This window comes from Ursus maritimus, unplaced genomic scaffold, assembly GCF_017311325.1.
Source record: "Ursus maritimus isolate PB19 unplaced genomic scaffold, ASM1731132v1 scaffold_31, whole genome shotgun sequence".
NCBI lineage: Eukaryota > Metazoa > Chordata > Mammalia > Carnivora > Ursidae > Ursus > Ursus maritimus.
Genome location: NW_024425675.1, coordinates 7,069,842 through 7,094,636, shown reverse-complemented (window position 1 = coordinate 7,094,636; position 24,795 = coordinate 7,069,842). Strand labels below are relative to the sequence as shown.

Genomic DNA, 24,795 nt, shown 5'->3' with positions numbered 1-24,795 from the left:
GCCTGCTTCTTCCTCTCCCACTCCCCCTGCTTGTGTTCCCTCTCTCACTGGCTGTCTCTATCTCTGTCAAATAAATAAATAAAATCTTTAAAATAATAATAATAATAATGAAACAGCAGAAAGTGAAATTAAGAAAACAATCCTGTTTATAATTACAACAAAAAAATAAAATATCTAGGAACACATTTAACCAAAATAGTGAAAGACCTGTGTTCTGAAAATTATAAAACACTGATAGAAGAAATTTAAGACGACACGAAGAAATGGAAAGACATTTCATGCTCATGGGTTGGGAAAACAAATATTAAAATGACTATATGACCCAAAACATCTACAGATTTAATGCAGTCCCTATCAAAATACCAACAGCATTTTCACAGAGCTAGAACAAACAATCCTAAAACTTGTATGCAACCACAAAAGATTCAAATAGCCAAAGCAATCTTGAGAAAGAAAAACAAAACTGGAGGTATCACAATCCCAGATTTCAAGTTCTATTACAAAACGGTACTAATTACAATAGCATTGTACTGGCATAAAAATAGACACGTAGATCAACGGAATAGAACAGGAAACCCAGAAATAAACCCACAATTACATGGTCAATTAATCTTCCACAAAGCAGGAAAGAACATGCAATGGGGAAAAGACAGTCTTTTCAACAAATGGTGCTGGGGAAACTGGACAGCTAGATGCAAAAGAATAAATCTGGACCCCTTCCTTATACCATACACAAAAATAAATGCAAAATGGATTAAAGACCTAAATAAGACCCCTGAAACCATAAAAATCCTTGAAGAGAGCACAGGCAGTAATCTCTCTGACACTGGCTGTAGCAACGTTTTTCTAGATATGTTTCCTAAGGCAAGAGAAATAAAAGCAAAAATAAACTATTGGGACTACACCGAAGTAAAAAGCTTCTGCACAGTGAAGGAAACAATCAACAAAACTAAAAGGCAATCTACTGAATGAGAGAAGATATCTCCAAATGCATCCAAAAGACATAAAGAACTGATACAACTCAATACCCCAAAAATAAATAACCTAATTAAAAAGTGGGCAGGAGACATGAACAGACATTTCCCCAAAGACGACATCCAGATGGCCAACAGACACATGAAAAAATGCTCAACATCCCTCATCATCGGGGAAATGCAAATCAAAACCACAGTGAGATATCACCTCACACCTGCCAGAATGGCTAAAATCAACAACACAAGGAACAACAGGTGTTGGCGAGGGCGTGGAGAAAAAGGAACCCTCGTGCACTGTAGGTGGGCATGCAAACTGGTGCGGCCACCGTAGAAGACAGGATGGACGTTCCTCAAAACTTTAAAATAGAACTATCCTATGATCCAGTAATTGTACTACTGGGTATTTACCCCCAAAGCACAAAACACCGATTTAAAGGAATACATGCACCCCAATGTTTACTGCAGCATTATTTACAACAGCCAAACTACGAAAGCAGCCCAATGTCCATCGATAGATGAATGGCTGAAGATGTAGATACACACAATGGGATATTACTCAGCCATCAAAAGGATTGAAGTCTTGCCATTTGCAATGACATGGATGGAACTAGAGAGTAGAATGCTGGGCGAAATAAGTCAGCCAGAGAAAGACAAATACCATATGATTTCACTCATATGTGGAATTTGAAACAAAACAGATGAGCAAAGGAAAAAAGAGAGAGACAAACCAAGACATAGCCTCTTTTTTTAAAAGACTTTATTTATTTATTTGAGAGAGAGACAGAGATAGAGACAGAGACAGCAAGAGAGAGCACAAACGGAGAGGAATGGGAAAAGCAGGCTCTCTGCTGAGCAGGGAGCCCAACGTGGGGCTCGATCCCAGGACCCTGGGATCATGACCTGAGCCAAAGGCAGATGCTTAACCAACTGAGCCACCCAGGCACCCTGAGAAGCAGACCCATTACTATAGAGAGCAAACTGCTGGTTACCAGAGGGGAAGTGGGCGGGGGGCATGGAGGAAATAGGGGATGGAGATTCAAGAGTACACTTATCATGATGAAATCAAATAAAATATATCGATTTAAAAAAAAGAAGAATTCACTCCACTTTGAGGGCAAGTCTCTCTGTGGGAATCACGTCACCCCCTGCCGAGGAGACCTGCTTCGCTCCGAGTTCTAACCCTCTTGTGTGACACAGAACAGTGAGGCTTTCTCCTAAACCCACTCTCCTTGACAGAGTAAATGTAGTTTATTGTTACCTTCTATCGGCCTCACTTTCGTGGGATTAACCATCATGCTTTGGCTTTTTCCCCACATCCCTGGGTGAGACCATGCTTTTGCCTTCTTCTCTTCTTCATTTTTTCCGATGTCCCTCACCACCCACCGCATGGTTTCACAACCCCCTCCGAAAAAATGCGTCTTCGGCAAAAGCTCCGCTAGAACAGAAGTGACGTCATTCTCATTTGTCCAACACGTGTCCAGCGTGGGGGTACATGGGTGCTGAATAAGTGAATGAAGACTCAAATGACTGAAAAGCGCACAAGGTGCCCTTAAACTTTAAAAGCCGAGGAGAAGGCAACTTTCACCACTGCATGGATCAGAGTTGGGCTTCGGGCGCTTTTTTTTTTTTTTTTTTCATCTCTTGCATTAAAAATAAAGAAATACAACTCGAGTTCGGCTTCCCACTCTCTAATACCTTCCGCTCACCCACTTCCCTAAATGAGTTTTTGGTGGAGAATGAGGATATTCAAGGTTAATAAGCACAACCTTAGGGGCGCCTGGGTGGCTCTGCTGGTTCTTGATTTGGGCTCAGGTCACGATCTTGGGGTTGTGAGATTGAGCCCCGCATCAGGCTACGTGCTGGGCCTGGGGCCTGCTTAGAGGTCTTTCTCTGCCCCTCCCCCCAAGTCTCTCCCTCTCTAAAAAAAAATAAATAATAATGATAATAATAATCACAGCCTTAGCCCATCTCAGAACAGAAGTATATCAACCAACTTTTTTTTTTTAAAGATTTTATTTATTTATTTGACAGAGAGCCAGCCAGCGAGAGAGGGAACACAAGCAGGGGGACTGGGAGAGGAAGAAGCAGACTCATAGTGGAAGAGCCTGATGTGGGGCTCGATCCCATAACGCCGAGATCACGCCCTGAGCCGAAGGCAGACGCTTAACCGCTGTGCCACCCAGGCGCCCCTATAAACCAACTTTTTAAGATTCCAAGTGAAACACAAAACAAATGAAAACTTCCACGTAAAACTCCCACGGATGGTCGCGTGCATGAGTCGGTTAAGATGTGGTCAGGCAATAAAACAGAGGAATGTGCCCATGACTTCTCCTGGGGCTTCTGGTTCCCTGATGTTCTCTAGCATAGGTTCTGCATGGCGTTGGTTGAGGTGGCTCCTTCTATTCCCAGGCTTTCCAGGACAGTGTTGAAGAGAGATACTGCGAAAGCAGGAGAGCGAGCCTGAATTTTGAAAACTCAGCACTAGATGGCATCACATATTTGCCAAGCCACTCAAGGAACCGGTTTTTCTATGTTCAGAACTCATCTCTAACTAATAAAATGCCATGGCAATTTTTGGTGCAGTATTTTTTTTTAACTTGTTGGTATCCTGTTGTGACTATTTTTCAACGATCATTCTATAATCAGCAACATTTAAGCCTGAAACAGATGCATGAGAAGGCTGTGAGAGCCTGGTGCAGAAATTCGATCTCCAGGTATGTGGCCTGGCCAAAAAGCAGCTCTCCGTAAACCACGGTTATCAAATTTCTGCCCAACCCACTTTCCTATGCAGACTTCAAAGGCTGAGAGCAGAAGGATGCATACACACAAAAGACGAAACAGAATTCAGTTCCGAGTAACACCATTCAGTGTTCAAAGAGTTTGCGACATTTCCAAGGTTGAGTCTGTGCCTTTCCGACAATAGAAGAACGTCAGGTTTTAATTGGGTCACGATAAGATACATGGGTTATTGCTCTTGTGTTTTCTCCCCCCCCCTCCCCCCACAGACCTTCCTGAATGGCGAATTTCAAGTGCATGAGTCAAGTCCAAAGACATGAGTCTCTAGTGGCCAACCGGACTTGGCCCCTGGCATTGACTTTGGGTGCTAAGAATGATACTCACCAAATCAGTGAGCAGCGAAAACTATAACTCTTCAAGTCTCTTGCACGAGCCCAAATGCTCTGCAAGCTAAAAACAGTAATAGCTAACATTTACTGAGCACCTACTGCATGCCTGGCAATGTGTTAAGTCCTCTGAATGCATGTTTCATCCCCCAAGAAGCCTTTGAAGAAGGTACTATTAATACCACACCCATTTTATGGTACATGAAGGGAGACTTAGGTACATAAACTCCCAACGTCACACAGCTCGGAAGTAGTAGTTCTGGGTTCAAACCCAGGTTTAATTAACTGCTGCGTTATGCCACCCCTCCGAGACCAATAAACTGCCAAGACATTTTTTAAAATTCTTCATGGCATTTTCCTGTGATTCCTCAAGGGAGGTTTATGGGGGCTGAAGGGCAGGGCTGACCTGGGAGTGTTTCTACCGTCTGTCTGCTGTGTGGCCTCCGAGGGGCGCAATCACGATGCCCTTTATAAAGACTGTTAGGGCACCTTCGGTAAGTTGTTTCCATGCAGCTGGGAAATGGCATCTTCACCGCTGGAACGTGGGGCGCCTTATGCATGCACGTGTGTCACGTGATGCCAATGTGACATCAGAAGTGAGACACCACACTTAAGTAATGGAGTGCCGGATGTCTCTCCGTACATCTAGAGAGAGAGCGCGTGCGTGCACCTTACACTTCTCAGAACACTTCCTCTCACTCCTCACCTGGTTCTCACAACCCAGCTGTGAGGTAGAAAGAGAGGTATTATTATTTCCACGTGACATACCAGGTAACAGCTTTGCGCGTGCCATCAGTGTGGTCACCCAGGGCTCCACACTCCAAGGGCCCAGCACTTGGGGTTCAGTTAATTCCCAACTGAAATTGTGGCTCATGTGATCTTTGAATTTGTGCTTTATAAAGGAAGTCCGGCAGGCAGTGTGACAACGTGAGCCAGGGTCGGAGTGTCAGCTCACCCAGAGTCCTGCCCTCTACTGGCTCCTGGCCCCGGGTCCTTGGCCACCACCCCTCGCTACAGCCGCCCTCCACCACGCCTGGTGAGGACATGGAAAGGGCCGGGGTAGGACCCAGGGGATCTGTGTTCACCCTGCAAAGATCCCCGTGCCTGAGGGAATGAGATATTAAAGGGAAAATACAAAGCACCGTGACAGGCTGAGAGAGAGACGACAGAAGAAAGGAAACAGCTTTCTTCGCCCTGCTTTTGGAACAAGAGGCCCCCACATTTTTGTTTTGCACCTAGCCCTGGCTCTCTGAGCTGCTCGAGGTTCCAAAAGCCAAGCAGAACCAGACGGGCCTCCAAACTGCTGGCCTACTCTGCTTTCCACTGCAACAGGCTGGGAGAGAGCTGTTGTCTCCCCAAGCCGCTGTCTCCGACGGGGCACTTAACAACCTGATTCAAGGGCGCCTGGCTGGCGCAGACATTCAGCGTCTGCCTTCGGCTCAGGGCGTGATCCCAGCATTCTGGGATCAAGCCGCGCATCAGGCTCCTCCGCTGGGAGTCTGCTTCTTCCTCTCCCACTCCCCCTGCTTGTGTTCCCTCTCTCGCTGGCTGTCTCTCTGTGTCAAATAAATAAATAAAATCTTTAAAAAAAAATACCTGATTCAGTTTAAAAATGTATTTGTGCGCGTCTAGAATGGACGTTTCCCACGACAGGGCTCTTAGCCCGGTTTCGTCACTGCTGTCTCCCACGTGCCTGCAGCCCATAGTTGGCGCTCAAAAAGCCGTTTATTGAATAAAGGAATGCGTTACTGTTCGCCACTCCGTCTATGGGGAGGTGTTCTCCGGAAGGCGAGGCCTGCGTCTTTGCTCCTGTTCCTCTTGGAACTAAGCACGAGGCCGAGCTCTGCGGAGGAACCAGGTTCATTCTTGCCGGTGGATCAGTTGGTCATCTGGGCAAAGAGGCAAAAGTCAGGGGCGCCTGGGTGGCTCAGTTGTTAAGCATCTGCCTTTGGCTCAGGGCGTGATCCCGGCGTTATGGGATCGAGCCCCACATCAGGCTCCTCTGCTGGGAGCCTGCTTCTTCCTCTCCCACTCCCCCTGCTTGTCTCTCTCTCACTGGCTGTCTCTCTCATTGGCTGTCTCTGTGTCAAATAAATAAATAAAATCTTAAAAAAAAAATTAAAAGAGGCAAAAGTCAGCAATCCTTTTCTCCAGTCAAGTCTCACTCGCTGTGATCCCATAGCTGCCAAGGGCCCCAGAGAACACGGACCCCCGGGAGCGTGGTCCACGTGCTCACTGATGAATGGCCACGGAATAAGTGGCCGGGGGTGGGGGTGGGGGGAAGCTCCCAAGAAGGCACATGAATTGCTGGCCTTCCCTCTGCGTCTGTCTGGCCAAGTTCCTATTTGCCTTGGGTGGAGGACTCGGGGGCCCGGCGCACCCAGCCACGTGAGGCCCCGAGCACAGCGGCCCCGGCAGGAAGGCAGGAAGTGGCAGTGGTGAGCCACGGGAGTTCCAGTCTGCAGCGTTTCACAGATTTCACAGAACGTGGACGCAGCCTCTCGTAAAGGGCTGACCACAGAGCCAGCGAGGCTTGCGCACTTTGCCCGGCTTACCTGAAATCTTGTGCCTGGAGGCCGGTGACGCACGAGGAGTTTCAGCAAGAACGTCTGGTGGGCAAGCCACCTGGCCGACTAATCCGTTTCCACTGGAATACACTCAGTTACATGGAGCTGTCAGAATAAAGCCTTCATGATGCCACGCCCAACTTCGTAGGGAAATCGGTTTCCCCACCACTGGGGAAAGAGACGTTCCTTACTTACTCTTGCAAGAGAGACGTTCAAGAACCATGCTGATGGCATTGAGGTGTCTAAAGACTTACCTGTTTTCAAAACGAGAACGTTGCCATCAATTGTCCTCCATATTCACAAAGGGCAAAACAGAAGGAAATAGGTAAACATTTTAGAAAAGAGACTTTGAGTAAATTGAGCAGGAGCTTTTTAACGTAAAGATGACTAATATATGAAACAGGCTTCCGAGAAAATTATAAAACCTCCCTCACCTTTAGACACACAAGGCAAGGTACTTGCATATTCACTCAACACGCATTTAACAAGCCCCTAACAAGTGCATCGCGCTGAGCTGGGTGCTAGGGCAGACATAAAAGAAATGCAAAATAGGGACAAAAGGACAGATGGAACTCCATGTGACACGGTGGCAACAGCAATCACGCCGTCACTTAGCATACATGTGAGTGCCTGCCCTGCGGGAATGTCTGCGAGACTCTAGAGCGGCTTCCGAAGTCAAGTAAGAGTCCCGCTTGGAGGCATAAGGGGGACTAGAAATCCGGAAGCCCTCCTGCAACAAAACCTAAACATTTTAGATAAAAGAAGAGTTCAAAATTTTCAATGCATGGAGAAGCTTGTAAGAAACTAAAGGAGCTCCTGCAAGAACGAGGTGGAAGCCCAAGTTCAGGGAAGCAAGCCAACCATGCCTCGGGCTAATCCAGCCTAATCTCCAAATGGCCTCGCTTAGTGACGCAGGAAACAAGCCTTGGGCGCCACTGAAAAGGCATTAGCTCAGTGAACACTCACCATAACCCGAATACACACACAGCACAGACCCGATGGTGACCGATGGTGACTACACTTACCGTGATGGGCTCTGAGTGATGAATAGAATCGTCGAATACCATGTTGTGCACCCAGAGCTAATATAACATGTGTGTCAACTGTACTTCTAAAAAAGTCTCCACTTGTGGCTTTTCTAGGCTGTGCACACCCTACTGACATGAAGTCTGATCAGTGGCTATGAATTCTCAGGAAGGATCTTAAAACCATATCCTGGAGCCGATGCAGAAATAGACCTCGTCTCCCTCTCCCTCTACCCCTCCCCACCGTGTGCTGTCTCGAGCCCGGGCTCGCTCGCTCTCTCAAATAAATAAATACATAAATACATAAATAAATAAATAAATAAATCTCGAAAAAGAAACCAACAAGCAAAAAACTAAAAGACCTTAAAGGAAGCCAGAGAGAAAAGGCAGATTATGTACAAAGGAACGAAAATAAAATGAACAGCTGTTTCTCAAAGGCAAAAGGAGAAGTCAGGAAACTGTCCAAGGATATCTTCAGTATTAATGCTGCAAGAGAGTGACTATCAGCTCAGAACTGCCTGCCCAGGGAAATTATCTTTCAAGAAAAAAGAGTAAGATGAAGACATTTTTAGAAAAAAAAAAACAAAACAACAATTGAGTATGATTACCATGAACAGACCCTCTAAAAGAAACTCTTCAATAGACTTTAAGACAAAAGGTACGATCACAGAGAGAAGGTCTGAGATATGAGAGTTTTGCGAGTAAAGTGTAGGAAAATTATGTGGGGAAATCGAAATAATATGAGGCAATATAATTTTCTTTTTTTTTTTAAAGATTTTATTTATTTATTCGACAGAGAGAGACAGCCAGCGAGAGAGGGAACACAAGCAGGGGGAGTGGGAGAGGAAGAAGCAGGCTCCCAGCGGAAGAGCCTGATGTGGGGCTCGATCCCAGAACGCCGGGATCACGCCCTGAGCCGAAGGCAGACACTTCACCGCTGTGCCACCCAGGCGCCCCGAGGCAATATAATTTTCAATATGTGAAGTTCAAAATGACTGAATGGCATTAGCATGGGAAGTAGGAGTAAAGAGATTGGTGCTAAAGCATTCTCAGATTCTTTGATTTGGGAGGAGAATAAAGTGTATTAACTAACTTTGGGTTTTGTAAAGCAAGCATGTTAAATCCTCAAAGGCACCCAACAAAAAAACAGGTAACTTATCAATGGAGGGGAGAGATGAATGGAAAAAGGCCCCACTCCACGTGGCTGAGTCTCAAAAAGCATAATTCTGGGCCAAACCGAGTTCACGCAGAAGTTGATTTATATAAAGTTAAAAAATAAACACAATCAGATCATCCACTTATTGTTGAGGGATACATGAAAAGTGGTAGAATTATAAAGAAAGACGAAGAAATGATTAACAAAATCAGGACGACCTAGCTTTGGGAAAGGAATGTGAAGAGATATTTGGGAATGTTTATTTCTTAACTTGGGGTAAAACACGTATGTTCTTTTCTTAGGTTTAGTGTATTAGTATCATTATTTAAAGTGTACCTCGGCGGAGCGCCTGGGTGGCACAGTGGTTAAGCGTCTGCCTTCGGCTCAGGGCGTGATCCCGGCGTTACGGGATCGAGCCCCATATCAGGCTCTTCCGCTATGAGCCTGCTTCTTCCTCTCCCACTCCCCCTGCTTGTGTTCCCTCTCTCGCTGGCTGTCTCTCTCTCTGTCGAATAAATAAATAAAATCTTTAAAATAAATAAATAAATAAAGTGTACCTCGGCATTATAGAGCTGGTTCCCAAAGTTGGAATGTGTTCCTACTTAAATCAGCTTGCCATTGCTGAGAAACACAGCACGCCAAGACTCAGTGGTTTTGAACAAGAATCATTTATAATTGTTCACGCATCAGCTGATTCTCTGGGGCTCGGCTAATCTGGGCTGGGTTTGACAAGGGAAGAGAAATAAACATGCTCTGTTGCTTGGGAGCAACTGTAAAGTCAGATGGCAAAAGTTATTAATAAAGAGAGAAGTGAAAACCCGAGGTCAATAATGTACCATGTCACAGCTCTTAGGAAATTAAGAAGTTCAGTAACTCAACACATTTATTTCCTTCTATATTGGGGTAAAACTCACAGCACACCTACCATCTTGGTTAAGTACGCAATTCAGTGGTAGTAAGCACACCGATATTGTGTGCAACCGTCACCACCGTCCATCTCCAGGACTCCTTTCATCTTGAAAAAGTGAAACTCTCTGCCCATTGAACAATAGTTCCTCAGGGCGCCTGGGTGGCTCAGTCGGTTAAGCATCTGCCTTCGGCTCACGTCATGCTCCCAGGGTCCCGGGATCGAGCCCCGTATCGGGCTCCCTGCTCAGTGCGGAGTCTGCTTCTCCCTCCGCTGCTTCCCCCTGCTTGTGTTCTCTTTCCAAGTAAGTAAATAAAATCTTAAAAACAGAAACAAAAAACAATCATTCCTCAGTCTCTGAAGACCACCATTCTACCTTCTATCTTAACAAATTGGATGCTCCAGGTCCCTCCTATAAGTGGAATCATACGCTTGGGTTTTTTTGTTTTTTGGGGGTTTTTTTGTTGTTTTTTTTTTTTTTTTGGTGACTGCCTCATTTCACTTAGCATAACGTCCTCAAGACTCATATTGTTGTACAGTGTATCAGAATTTACTTCATTTTTAAGGCCGAGCAATATTCTCTTCTATGTACATGCTACGTTTTGTTTATCCATTCATCCACAGATGGAGAGTACGGTGGCCTCTGCCTTTTGTCTATTGTAAATAAGGCTGCTATGATTAAGAGTGTACATATATTTTTGCAGGTCCCTGATTTTATTTCTTTGGGGCGTGTACCCAGAAGTGGAATGGCTGTATCAGATAGTAATTCTATTTTTAATTTTTGGAGGAATCACCATTTTGTTTCACATTGTAGCCACACTATAGTGTATTGCCACTAAGAGTACACAAAGGTTCCAATTCCCCCCCATGCTCGCGACACTTGTTGCTTTCTGGTTGCTGGGTTGTTTTTTTTTAATTGTTCCATCATAATGAGTGTGAGGGGGTATGTCACAGTGGTTTTAATTTGCTTTTATTCAACGATTAGTGGTTTTGAGCGTTTTTTCATGTGTTTATTGGCCATTTTATATTTTCTTTGGAGAAATGTCTATTCAAATCCTCTGTACATTTTAAAATCAGGTTTTGGTGGGGAGTTGTTGTTGAATGCTTAGAGTTCTTTATATATTCTGGATATGAATCCTTAAGCAGGTAAGTAATTTCCAAATATTTTCTCCCATTCTGTGAGTTGTCTTTTCACTGTTTTGATTATGTTCTTTGATGCACAGAAGTTTTTAATTATAATGTAGTTACCTTATCTATTTTTTTCTTTTGTTGCCTATCCTTTACGTGTCATATCAAAAAAAAAATATTGCCAAATCTAATGCTGTGATTTGGTAATAATTTTGTTTTGATCTAAGCTTTTCCATTGTTTTCTCCTAAGAGATTTATAGTTTTAATTCTCATGTTTAGGTCTCACATTTAGGTCTTTAATTTTTCTATATGGTGCAAAGGTCCAATTTTATTCTTCTGAATGCAGATATCCAGTTTTCCCAACATCGTTTTTCGAAAAGACTGTCCTATCACCCATCGAATGGTCTTGGCATCCTTGTCAAAAGTAATTTTACCATATGTGAGGCCTTATTTCTAAGATCTCTATCCTAGCCCATCGATCTATATACCTTTCTGTAAGCCAACGCCAAACTATTCTGAGTACTGTATTTTGGTAGTAAATTTTGAAATCCGATCCAACTCTGCTGTTCTTTTCAAGACTGTTTTGCTATTCTTGAGATTACATATAAAGTCTAGGGCAGATCTTTCTATTTCTGCAAAAATACCATTAAGACTTTGACAGGGATTACATTGAAGATGTAGGTTGCTTTGGGTAGTATTGACATCTTAGCAATATTTAGTCTTCTGATTCATGAATATAGGATGTCTTTCCATATACTGGTATCTTTAATTTCTTTCAGCAATAGTTTGTAGTTTTTAGTATACAAGCATTTTGCCTCCTTGGTTAAGTTAATTACTAGGTATTTTATTCTTTTTGATGCTGTCGTAAATGAAATTGTTTTCTTAATTTCCTTTTCGATGTGTTCGTTGACACTTGATACACTTACTTCCTTTTTTAAACATGGTTACTTAAACATACGCCCAAGTGGGTCATTCATTCATTTACCAATTATTTCGTGAGTACAAAGAAGTTAACATTGAAAGTAGATATATTGTATAGTCATAGTGCCCTTAAAGAAAAGTAATCAATAATTAGGTATGTTACCACAAAGAAAATTCGGGCCCCAAAATTTTACAGGCAAGTTTTACCAATTATCCAATTATTCAAGGATTCGAGAAGTTGAATGATCGAATTCTTTTTTTTTTTTAAGATTTTATTTATTTATTTGACAGAGAGAGAGACAGCCAGCGAGAGAGGGAACACAAGCAGGGGGAGTGGGAGAGGAAGAAGCAGGCTCATAGCGGAAGAGCCTGATGTGGGGCTCGATCCCATAACGCCGGGATCACGCCCTGAGCCGAAGGCAGACGCTTAACCGCTGTGCCACCCAGGCGCCCCGAATGAACGAATTCTTTAAGAGGATATAAAATCAGGAAAACTTCCCAACATAGTCTACGAGGTTAGTAGAACCTCATTATTACCAAATCACATAAAGAGAGTATGAGAAGGAAAATATGACTCCTGAACACAGATGCAAATGTGTATATAAAATATGTGCAAAATGAATCCAAGAACGTGTTTTAAAAGCACACCATGGCCACTTAATTTATTCCAGGAATGCAGCAAGATGGGTTAATTTTAGAAACACTCATGTATTTCACCCCAAGTACATCAAAAGAGAGAATTTATGTTTATCCCATAAAAAAGCATTTGATCTTATAAAAACATTTGATAAAATTCACCAGCAATGCATTAAAAAAAAAAGTCTAAGCAATATATTAGGACCCTGCACACTCCAATGGGGTAATTTGAGAAGAATTTAATGATTTGCAATGGCAAGGGCACAATGAAGGAAAACCAGTTGAGATGTTGTATCTTTTAGGTCAAGTTCCCTTAAAAGGCTTGAGACAGGAGTTCAGTGGGTATATTTATTTATGGTGTTCTCAGGAGAAAGGGAGTGAGGGAAGCAGGATACAGCCAGAAAAGAAGCGAGAAACAATGTGATTTACCTGGAGCCTAGCTTCGGTCTGATTCCATAGGAAGGTCTGCAGCATCGCATGCACCAGAATTGGTCCCACCTTTCGGCAGCCTAGGGAACCAGCCTTTTGTGCCTCTGTTTTACTCAGTCCTTGGTTACGGACTACTGCAGCAGGGGGAGGTGGGAGGGAGAGTTCATTACATCCCTGGCAAGGCAGCTTCTCTAAGGCCAAAAGTAATTCTACCTGTTAAGGACACAGCATCACACAGTGGTCATTGGTTGAAGGTATATAATGAGTCCTGCAGCATAGTAATCTAGCCTCACAGAGTTTCCACCCCAAGTTGGCACCTTAGCTGCCCCTTCAAGAGACTATTCTGTCATCCTCTTGGGCTAGCCACTTCTGAATGCACAGAATACAGTAGGACCTAAAGTCATGTGCCTATCATCTGTGCCTATCATCACACCTTTGGCTATAAAATGAATCCCTTAGTCCAAGACAATGCTAAAAGGAATCTCAGATCTACAGATCAGACCTTCTGTGAAACCTTGGGTAGTGGTTCTGGCCAAAGTTCCATAGGCAAGAAAGGCAACACCATGCCTCAAACACATGACAGTCCCAGTCAGGGTGAAGTATTGTCTTTTCTGGGATTAGAGGTTGATTAATCAACGTGCCACCAGTGACTGGTGGCCTCTTCAGAGGCCAGTCATATATTAGAAACTCAGCACTTGTCTCTGTCTCTGTGAATGAATGGCAGGTCAGACACTCACCAGTGCTAGTGGCTGGGTCTGCCCTGGTGAGACGGAGTCCATGCTATTGTACATGTAGCCTGCATCTCTCCACCATCTCTACTCTGAGCCCATTACACCACGCTATTATGTCGAGGACAGGAACTAGTTGGCACCTATTGGCCAAGTCATCCTGTCCACGTGGGAGTTTATTGTCTCTTCTACGGTGGATGCTCTTTGAAGCATGAACAAGTGAGACACAAACTCTCACACTTGGTGTCCCCAGGAAGCATCCACCCTGGCCCGCACCCCCCAGTGAATGCCACAGGTGTGACCTGAGAAGGAGATGTTTGGACCAGCCCTTGAAAGAACAAGTATTTTTGAATTGCAATGATCAATAATAAACATAGTTCTTAGAAAAAATTTTAATTGATAGATAACATCAAACTTACATGGGCCTCTGGACTTTATCTCAATCCCAGATGTACTATGTCCATTTACAGAGGTTTTCTGCTGGCCTTCCCGACCTTAAGACTCGATGGGTCTCACCATGCCCAACTCGGGCTGGAAAGTTTCAGCTTCATGATCATTTGGTGTCACATTATTAGACCCTGTCTTTACCAGGACCCAGAAGCACAGCAGACCTGCTTTCCAAATGAGTCTAATGTCCTCTTCTCTAGATAGCATGTTCTTGCTCCAGAATCTTAGGAACCTTTGACCCCATACTAATACTTGCTAGAGGTTCCAAAAGATGTTTTAACTGTGACAGATTTCTAGTATACCAAAGATCTAAGTCATATGACCTGCTACAGATTATTTTCTGTAGCTGGACTTTATTCAAAACCAGCATCATTCCACACATCATATGGGTCAGAACAGGATGCTCAAACATGGAAAACACTGACTCTAAATTTGAAGCGAGCGACCAAGCCTTGTGCTTCCTCTGAGACGTAGGAAGTGCAAGGCACAACAGGTGTCCTTAACTTTAGAATGAATGTCCTGCCATGTTCTGGACCATGAACCACTGCAAACTGCACCAATATGCAGGTCCTTAAGTTTTGTAGGGTTTTTCTTCTACCCTCTGGAACACATACGCCTTACCAAAGCATTCAAAATATCTCCCACCTCTTGTTCATGTGTTTAACATGATGTCATCAAAATAATGAACCAAAGAGATTTTCTGTGGAATGTCCAAATGGTCCTGGCCCCTTGTGATGGAAAGCAGAGGAATTAATATAGCCCTAAGGCAAGACCATGAATGAATGCGTCTTGTTGTTCATTCTTAAGTGAATGCAAAGTATTTCTGATTCTATTTCTAGTAACTATCAGGAAGGACGCATTTGCCAGATCAATAACTGCACACCTGTTAATCTGCTTCCATAAAGATGCCACATCTGGCCCAACAACTGCAATTGGGACTTAAACTTGGTAAAGTTTGCAGGAGGTCACTGTCCTCCATCATAATCCATCGATTTTTTGCGGGGACTAGACTGGCGACATAAAGGATATGATGAGGACCACTATGCCTGCATTCTCTGTCTCTGAGGATGACACTGATCACCATCCCCTTCATGATTTTAGGGGATGCAAATTGGCTTTTTCTGCTACAATAGCTCTTACTCTAAAAATCAAGATACAGGTGTGAGAGTTCCAAATACTACTAGGTACGTTCACTCCAATCACGCATTCAGGAATCCAGGAAGTAGCCATTGGGTGAGTCTGTGCACTTCGTGGACCCACTGTGAGATGGACCTGGGCTAGGACTCCCTTTACCACCTAATCTCAATGTGCCCCTACTCTAACACAGGTCCAGGATGGCAGCAACCAGCTCAAATTGGCCCTCTAGCCAGTAGTCTTCAAAAGATGTGAGCATACCACTTTCCTCAGTATAGGGTTAGCCAAGTAGATGCTTTGGGGGAAGGACCAGGGATATCACTACTTTAGGCAGTTACCATGATGCTTCAGGATCCTTTATGGTGATGTGGCCTCTCCATCAGCTGATGAATTCTAAGTTTAAGGGCATTTCAAGTCTAGAAACAGAGCAAGAGGCCCTGACTTTCCATTGTGGTGACTGATCTCAGCCTTCTGTCCACCTGTTTTTGAGGCCCTTTGATTTTATATATCAAATAACACCCATCCCTCTTGTGCTAAGACCTACATACTCTATTAGCCCTCTTTATAGGCCCCTGTGGAGGAGGGCCATTCCAACTCTGCCCATTGTAATGACCAGAATGTCCATTCTGGTCATCATACTCACCTGTCTTCTGAGAGTTGAATGCTGCCACCTGGCATCACCTTGGCTCCAAGAAATCCCAATTCTGGAACAATATCTCCTCCCATCCACCCTGGCCCAAGGAGATAACCTCCATTGAGCTTCCCCGCAATGTCCATGCTCCCCTAACCAATACATTCTTTATTATCTTGGTAAACAGGGAGTCCTCCAGGGGCGTCCCAAGGAACGGTATCAGCTGGTGGTTTCCCTGTCTTAAACAGCAAATCCACAGCAGCAGGCCCACCTCTCCGGGCCTTTTCTGGTCCCTTCCTTCACATTCTCGCTGTCAATCTGCATGACCCAACCCTTTTCCTGAGCAAAACCATCCAGCCAAGTCTTTGTTCTTGGGTCCTCACCAGCGTTTTCACTACTCCGTAACAGGAGAGTTTCTTTGTATTGACAAACACTCTCTTTTCCACACTTACACGGATCCACCTTGATCCTGCCCCTGCAAGAACTCTTGCACCAGTGCACCAAGCAACATGAAAAGAATGTTCATAGCAACATTGGTAAAAAATCAAAAAGGCCAGAGACAACCCAGTTGTCCCTTAATGGGAGAATAGATCAAGAAATAACAGTATTTTCTTATAATGAAATACGAACCATTACCAGACCAATAATGAAAATGAACAAACTACGGGTACATCAATATGAATGAGTCCCCCAAAATTTTAAAAACAAATTGCTGAAGAATACACTCAGTATGACATTGTTTTCATAAAGTTCAAAATTAAGCAAAAGAAATAATGCTTAGGGACTCATACACGCATAATAAAAACTAGAAGCAAAGCAAGGAAATTCAGGAAGGCAGTTATCTCTGGGTGGAGGGCAGGACATGGGGCCAGAGAGGAGCACACAGGTTGTTTAATAATATCAATCCCACGAATAACATGTGTGTTAGATTGTATTTTATGCAATCTAATTTTTAATTAGTTCATAATTTTTAAATAAAAAATAAAACTAATTAGACACAATCCTTCACCCGAAGCTGTTCACAGTCTAGGAGGAGAAGTCAGACATATAAAAATAAACCCAAATACAAAATGTATAAGAAAATTGCATCAGCGGAAAAAATAGCTAATTATAACTGGGAAGATCAGGAAAAGCTGGTGACATTTGAGATGAGCTTTGAGGAGATTTCGAAGTAGAGAGAGAGAAGAAAGTTCCATCCAGGGCTCGAGCATATTATCATATTCCCTGCAGAGGATGCTGGGAAATGAGGGAGATAGTCCATGAGTCCATCTCTTTGCTATTCCTCCACCCCACCCCTTAGAACAACTTCTACCACATCCAGGGTGTACTCACCTTTCTCCAGTGAAATAGAAAGAGCACAGCTTTTGAGCATAAAAATGATTTGAATTATAGTTCCACCGTTCGCCAACTCTTGGCTGTACCCCCGTCTTCTGTGTAAAATGGAGACGTCATAGTTACCAAAGAGTGATTTCAAGGGATGAAAATGTGGGTGAATGTTAGCTCCTTATTCTCCAGTGGCTTGATTTTTGTCTTTGGTTTGACTTTATCTTTAAATTCCAGGTAGAACAGATATTGTTTCCTTGGCCTCAGAGAGCAGGTGGCCTCAAAGCCAACCCAGCCATGACGTATAGCACAGGAGGAAAGTTACTTGACTTCCCTGAGCCTTAGTCTCCTCCCTTGAAAAGCGAGAGGAAGACTGAATCCGGGGTTGATAAATAGATTTCATCTCACTTGCCATCCACGGGCGGGGGCTGCCTGGCTTGAGCAAGGAAGGTTTCCGAATCTGCCTTTCGCCTCTGTGGGTGTGAAAAGTCTCGGCCAGTTCGTGTCTGATCAATGGGCCATGAGCAAGGGAGGCAGTCTGTCCTCTTTTAAATGCCTGTGAAGTCAGAGGCAAAGTAAAACAGCTCGTCAGCCGGGCAGACAGTCTCAATAATGAAGGTTATGATGAATTCCCTGCTCACCCAGCACTTTTTTCATTTAAGAAAACAAGTCAATGTATGGTTTAGGCTGATTTCATTCCTCAAATGAATGTTGCAAAAAGCTGAGTGTACTTTTAGGAAACGTCCCCTTTTAAAGAGTTCATATCTATGGTGACATCATGCAGAGGCTTCCAGATGGAGAGGAATCTTTTCTGGAGGAAAGTTCTGACCTTTAAAGAGGGGTATTAAGTAGCCCGTCCTCATTGCAACCAGGTCTTTGGGTTCCAGCTTTGATAATCGATGCCCATAACACTCAGATGTGAAACTCTGATTTGGTATATGAGTCACCATAGGCCAGCTTGGGGCAGGGGAATACCCTGTCCACCAGAGAGAAACCTCACTATGGCATGGGGGGGGGGGGCGGTGAGTCAGACCACAGCTACTCCTGAGAATCTCCGAGCTGATGTTTCCCCCACTTATCTCAAGTAACTGAGGGGCTTTTTCCTTTAAAACAAAAAAAGGGACACACCAAATGGGATTTCAGAAGCTAATTTCCAAATCGTTCCATTCCAAATTGCTTTGAAGGAATCTTTTGTTTCTTTGTATTAACTTTTTTTTATTATGGGACATTTTTAAATGATATAGAATCAGAGAAAATAATAAAACAAACTGCCATGTATGGATCACTCAACTTCAACAGTTATGAATTCACAGACCATCTCTTTTTATCTCTACCCCCACCTGCTGCCCCACCCCATCCTCTGGGTTATTTCGGAGTAAATCCACATATATCATTTTACCAGCAAATTCGATGGGGTCCTTATACTGTGCTTCACAAGTTGAAAATGTTAGGACTGGGGCGCCTGGGTGGCTCAGTCGGTTAAGCGTCTGTCTTCCGCTTGGGTCATGATCCCGGGGTCCTGGGATCGAGTCCTGCATCAGGCTCTCTGCTCAGCGGGAGCCTGCTTCTCCCTCTGCCTGCTCTGCCTGCTGCTCCCCTGCTTGTGTTCTTGCTCTTTCTCTCTCTGTCAAATCGATAAATAAAATCTTTAAAAAGAAGAAAACAAAAAAGTTCTGGCCATGCAAGCCAGCTCTGTCAACATTAGTATGGCATCTGTTACCAGTTCCTCTTACAGACCAGACTGCAACTGGCCCTGGGTCACAGGGGTAGTGAGTGACAGAGCCAAGTTTAAGCCCATGTCAGTCCAGCTCAAACCAGAAGATAAATTATTTAAACTCAGAGCCCTTATCTGATTGCAACCAATACTTTTCCAAGCACCTAGTCTGTTCACAATAAAGCATTTACACATGAATAGGGCCTTGCAATGTACAAAGCCATTGAAGCTTCCAGACGGCCCTTGATTAACTATGACTCTGCATATGTTATGAAGTAATAAACTGAAGTTCCGAACAGCCAACTCAATCGCTCGAACATTTGCTGGTAAGATGTCTCCAACTCTGGCTTCAAGGACAAGTCTCCTTCCAATACGAGTTCTGTGTCGCTATCAGCAAAAGTAAAGCCTGGAAGAGTAAAAACCACTGTACAAATGTAAGTTACATGTCTCCCTCTCTCCCAGAAAAAGATCTACCAAAGAGAACAAATGAACGGTGAGCCGGGTTTCCTGAAGGAGAGAAAACAGTATCAACTCCTGAACTCCCTGCAAATGACGTCAAGTATCTAAAGGACTCCTCTTGCAGATGACTGTAGCCACAATTCATGCTGTGGTCATCAGCTGAAGTCTGAGCAGATGAGATGTGCTCTAGAGAAAATGAGAGCCCCGTAGGAAACTCTGAATTACTGCAAACCACTCCTCTCCAGCTCGGCCCTACCCCACCCCAAGCCGCGGCGCCTGGCCCATCCCGTGGGAGGAATGGGTTTGTTTGGTTGCTAGACATGACACAAAGCCACATGGGGAACATCTGTCTGAGAGCAGCCTCAAGAGGGAAGAAAAAATGCGATAGATAAAGGAATCTCAAGAGGCTACAGAAAAAAAAAAATGAGTACTGAAATTACATTTCCTGCAGTTTCAGGGAAAACATGTGCTGTCGTCATTCTGTGAAACATCCACTATTCTGCTTGTGGGCAGGGAGTTCGAGGAGAAGGCTGTGGAGTTCCTGCCACCTTCACTCCTGCGAACTCACAAAACCGCCTATCCGAGTCTTACACTGTGAAGACTCTCGAGCAGAATATTTAAGTCACCCTTTGCACAAAGTGCTCTTTCTGCACACGGAAAAGCAACGTGTGTATTAATGTTTTCAGCCTCCCCTAAGGAAAACATGTTTACTTCACTTCTGCTGCTTAAGCTGTGTTTCTTGAATTACTTTTGCCTGAAATACTTAAAATATATTTCTAAACAATCAGATCTCTGCTACACGCACATTCTAAAGCAATTACAGATTTAGTATGTTCTAGGGAGTTATTCCCTATATTGTAGATTAACCAAAAAGAGTCCTTTGAAAAGTCATGGTTATTTTTAAAAACAAGAGCTAAATATTCAGTCAGCTTGCTGAGTGTCTTTGGCTATGATTTTTAACTTTTTTTTTAAATTTTGACCTAGCTTTTCCCCAGATATAAGCCAGAAAAATCTGCTTGGAGATACTTTCAAAGCTACAGTAAGATCGGGGCGCCTGGGTGGCACAGCGGTTCNGCGTTTGCCTTTGACTCAGGGCGTGATCCTGGCGTTATGGGATCGAGCCCCGCATCAGGCTCCTCCGCTGGGAGCCTGCTTCTTCCTCTCCTACTCCCCCTGCTTGTGTTCCCTCTCTCGCTGGCTGTCTATCTCTGTCAAATAAATAAATAAAATCTTTAAAAAAAAAAAAAAAAGAGCTACAGTAAGATCACCAATGCCAAGGAGGCAGATTAAACATAGTTTCTCCTATGAGAAGGATCTAAGTTAAGATGTGGATCTTCCAGGAAGAGACAACGGGGTGGGTGGGGGAATCAAAGCCAACCCATTGCTGGAAAGTCTACAATGATAATGAATCTTGTGTATGACTGGCATGAGCCTGCTTGCATCATTGACTTTTGCTTCCAGTCCTGCTGGTTTCCTTAAAATGAAATGTCTAAGCTATCCCTATCTCACTCCCACCCCCAAAAAGCCAATAAACTAAATTTCAGTTTTATTGTTCCTCTTATTCCCTAGAATCAAATCAGACATTTTTTTTCTCACTTGAGCTTAGCAAATACTTGCTTGCTGCTGTGTTCTGGGTCTCCTGAGCGCTGGAACCCCCTGGGGACCTCTTGTCTGGTGGAGGTACTAAGGGTCAATAAAACTTTAATTGAGGATTTGGAGTTTAGATTCTATCCTGAAGTTTTTTTTTTTTTATGGTGGAAAATTATATTTCGATTTAGCGAGCTGGACTCAGTTTACATGATGCCATTTTGTTGGCAACATTCAAAGTATCACAGTTAAGAGCCAGTTGAACTTCTTCTGCCTCTCAGGCCTGATCAGGGTGTTGACCTTGGCCACGGCAATGTCACAGAGCTTCCTCACAGCCCGTTTAATGTGGTGCTTGTTGGCCTTGACGTGCACAGTGAACACAAGAGTGGTGTTGTCTTCTATTTTCTTCATGGCTGACTAGCTAGTCGGGGGGAGCTTGATGATTGCACTGTGGTCAAAGTTCTTTCTTCTGGGGGTGCTCTTCTAAGGATATTTGGGCTGCCTTCGGAGATGCAGTGTCTTGGGCCATCAGAGTGTAGGTGATGTGCGGATCTTGTGTTTGTGACGGGGGACGCCTCTCAGCACTGTTTTCCTAGCCTTCAAAGCTTTTGTCTTGGCTTTGGTTGGAGGGGGGCAGGAGTTTCCTTCACCTTCAGCCCATCTGCAGGAAAGCTATCTTGATGTTTCGATGCTGCAGACCACAAATTTATTTTTTAAATACACTCTTAAGTAACAATCTAGATCTTGTTTGTTTTGAAGAACATTAATGACGAAACAAAAACACACATAGACCAGATGTACCCCTGCTCCAAAGGAACCAGAATAAATTTTCCAACCACATCTCCTTAAATCCCCAAACAAGGGAACGAATGAGTGACCTGGTATCCTCATTTTCCATGTGAGAGTCTGATGATCCAAGTTCCTCAGAGAGTGAAGTCAACTTCTAAAGCCATACCTCTCTGTAAAACTGGCTCTTCACCAAAGTGTAGACCACTACACCCTCTACGCACTGAGTTTTGCGTACTTTACACGTCTGGGCAACCTAACACCATGCACATAGACTATTAGAGTGACATCTGTCTGGTCTTACAAATACAAACAAGAGGGGCGCCTGGGTGGCTCAGTTGTTAAGCGTCTGCCTTCGGCTCAGGGCATGATCCTGACCACACTCCAAGGTTCCAAGGCAAGAAGGACTCAGTGAAGACGCATGAAGTGTTGAGACCCTGACCACACTCGGCTCCCAGAGGCTGACAGCCAGACTTAAATCACTGGGATCTGGGATCTGGGATCAAGCCCCACATTGGGCTCCTCTGCTGGGAGCCTGCTTCTTCCTCTCCCACTCCCCCTGCTTGTGTTCCCTCTCTCGCTGGCTGTCTCTCTCACTGTCATATAAATAAATAAAATCTTTAAAAAAAAATACAAACAAGAACAGATGGCATATGACGAAAGAAGGAATATGGAACTTTTGCTTTTTCAGAGCCATTAAGAAGGATTCCAGGCTGAGTAAATTGTTATGAATAGTTATTTGCTGAGTTATCTGTGTGTTCAGCTAATGCTGAACATAAGGAGTCATCGTTTAGTGGCAGAGCATGGATAATAAATACAGCATAGTCTATGTACTATAAATCAGTAGTTCTCCACCTTAACACCAAATGCCTCCTTTACTATCGTGAAATGGACTTGATAGAAAATAAAACCTAGACACATATCAAAAAAAGTTAATGTATAAAGATTTGGGGGACTTAAGAGAAGTTACAGAGTTATGCTATTATAACAAAGGAGAGATTAATTGTGCTGGAGGAGTCCTTTACTGACTTCCATTTGAAGATGGTGAGCTGGGCACACGTTTCAGCCTCCATGTTCTCCTGAAGCTCCACTGATATAATAGAAAGGAGTTTTTAAAGCATAAACCATAAAGACCAAAACAAATGGGGGGGATTAGAAAATTATATGGTAACAGACTTGGCAGAAAACAAATTGAACACTAGCCCAATATTGGGAAAAGTCAAAAAAGAACCTGATATAAATGGTAGACCTCCAGAATGCTGAAGAAATGGCATCATCTGGTACTTCCAGAAAGACTAAACACCAGAGAGTTTGTTAAAAGTCTGTTTAAGTAGCAGTAAAATCTCCGTATCTACTTACTCCCTTACTTCTGAGACTGTCCCTTCCTGCCTGATGCAAGCCTGGAGTTGTATTCTCTGGAAAGGGTAGAACAGAGGTCATTTGGGCTGGGGGAAACCAAGCATCATTGAAGGGGATGCTTAGGTTCCAAGGAAAAGAAGGACTCAGTGAAGACGCATGAAGTGTTGAGACCCTGACCACACTCGGCTCCCAGAGGCTGACAGCCAGACTTTAATCACTCAGACAGTAGACCACCCAATCCAAAATCCACTTCAAAAGGAAAGATCTAGAGATACAAATACTGGTACAGAAATGAGTTTTTCTCAGTGGAACAGCATATCCGGATCATGCTAAAGTTCACCCCATTGTTAAAAACCATGCCCAGATGCCCAGCCCGGCCACTCAGCTCTGAGCGCACGACTGCTAACTATGACTGGACAGCGAAGGAGTGGCAGACATTTGAAGAAGCCTCTTAATAGGAAAAAGAGAGGTCAAAGCAAATGAATCAACAATAAAAACATAAAGGAGAAAGAGAAGAAAACTTAAAAAGAAACTACCATCAATTTCTTCAGAATAAAATAAGACAAGATATTCTCTCCATGAAGTCAGAACAATGTTTTCAAAGACGTTTTTCTAAGAACGAGGTGCTTTAAAATTCAAATGAAATCAGAGGGAAAAAATGTTTAATCTCTGGAAAGTTTTGAAGTTAAAATTGAGGAAATATCGGGGCGCCTGGGTGGCACAGCGGTTAAGCGTCTGCCTTCGGCTCGGGGCATGATCCCAGCATTACGGGATCGAGCCCCACATCAGGCTCCTCTGCTAGGAGCCTGCTTCTTCCTCTCCCACTCCCCCTGCTTGTGCTCCCTCTCTCGCTGGCTGACTCTATCTCTGTCGAATAAATAAATAAAATCTTTAAAAAAAATTGAGGAAATATCCCAGAAATTAAAAAAGAAAAATAGAAGGAAACACACACACACACACACACACACACACACACACACACACACACATGAAAATTGTAGCATCTAATGAAGAGTCCGGAAGAGCCAACTGAAAAAATGAATAGGACAATAGCATTAAAGAACTTATGCACCCACAATTCCCAAATCTGAAAATTCATTTCCAAATTAAGAGTCTGGAGTCCAGAATCATGTGCTAAGACACACTGTCATGAACTTTCAGAACAATGCAGTCAAGGGTCAGGAATCTGCATGACTTGGAAGTTGTCAAGAACCATATTAGAAGGGAGAATAAAATAGAAAAAAAAAATACCTGCAACATGTTGAAGGGAAATCATTTCTTATCTAGGCTTCTATACTCAGCCAGCTGTCAGTTAAGCATGGGAGTAGAATCAAGACATTTTCCAAAATACAGGTTCTTACAACTTTGCCTCCCGTGCACTGTCTCTCAGGAAGCTATGAGGAAAGTCCTCTAATGAAATCAGTTAAGAAACGTACTGATGGTAGGAAACCTCTTGATGGTGAAAGGTACTCTCAAGACCTCCAGCCTCACCTCGTGGCTCTGTGGGGCAGTAGGCACAACGTTGAGCAGAGGACCTAGAGATCAACCAGTCTGGGATGACATGGGTGAGCCCCTCAGCACTTCCCTTCAGGAGGGCACCTGCTGGAAAAGGAATAGTCAGGGACAGCCTCCAGCTGCCATGCTGGGCTGTGGGCTCTCACCACTCTGCTCCCAGGCAACACTTGAGCACTTCCACCCAACAAGGGATTCCTCTAGTGAGGTTCTCAGCCAGCCCTGCCGGGATCTACTCAGAGCTGCCCTG

At 43.8% G+C, this 24,795-nt stretch overlaps 3 long non-coding RNA genes across 3 annotated transcripts; all 3 read right to left on the bottom strand.

The window, feature by feature from the left end:
* Positions 1-3,261: 3,261 nt before the first annotated feature.
* On the bottom strand, positions 3,262-7,867 carry LOC103656495. The gene is made up of 5 exons (XR_566631.2): positions 7,689-7,867; positions 6,918-6,952; positions 6,652-6,831; positions 5,693-5,985; positions 3,262-3,412 (listed from the first exon to the last, which is right to left on the bottom strand). It is a non-coding gene; the product is annotated as an uncharacterized LOC103656495 (long non-coding RNA).
* A 2,144-nt stretch (positions 7,868-10,011) lies between these two features.
* On the bottom strand, positions 10,012-17,720 carry LOC121106336. Its single transcript, XR_005838968.1, has 3 exons — positions 17,138-17,720; positions 12,866-13,078; positions 10,012-10,070 (listed from the first exon to the last, which is right to left on the bottom strand). It is a non-coding gene; the product is annotated as an uncharacterized LOC121106336 (long non-coding RNA).
* A 3,333-nt stretch (positions 17,721-21,053) lies between these two features.
* Positions 21,054-24,394, bottom strand: LOC121106335. Its single transcript, XR_005838967.1, has 2 exons — positions 24,285-24,394; positions 21,054-21,579 (listed from the first exon to the last, which is right to left on the bottom strand). It is a non-coding gene; the product is annotated as an uncharacterized LOC121106335 (long non-coding RNA).
* Positions 24,395-24,795: the final 401 nt, after the last annotated feature.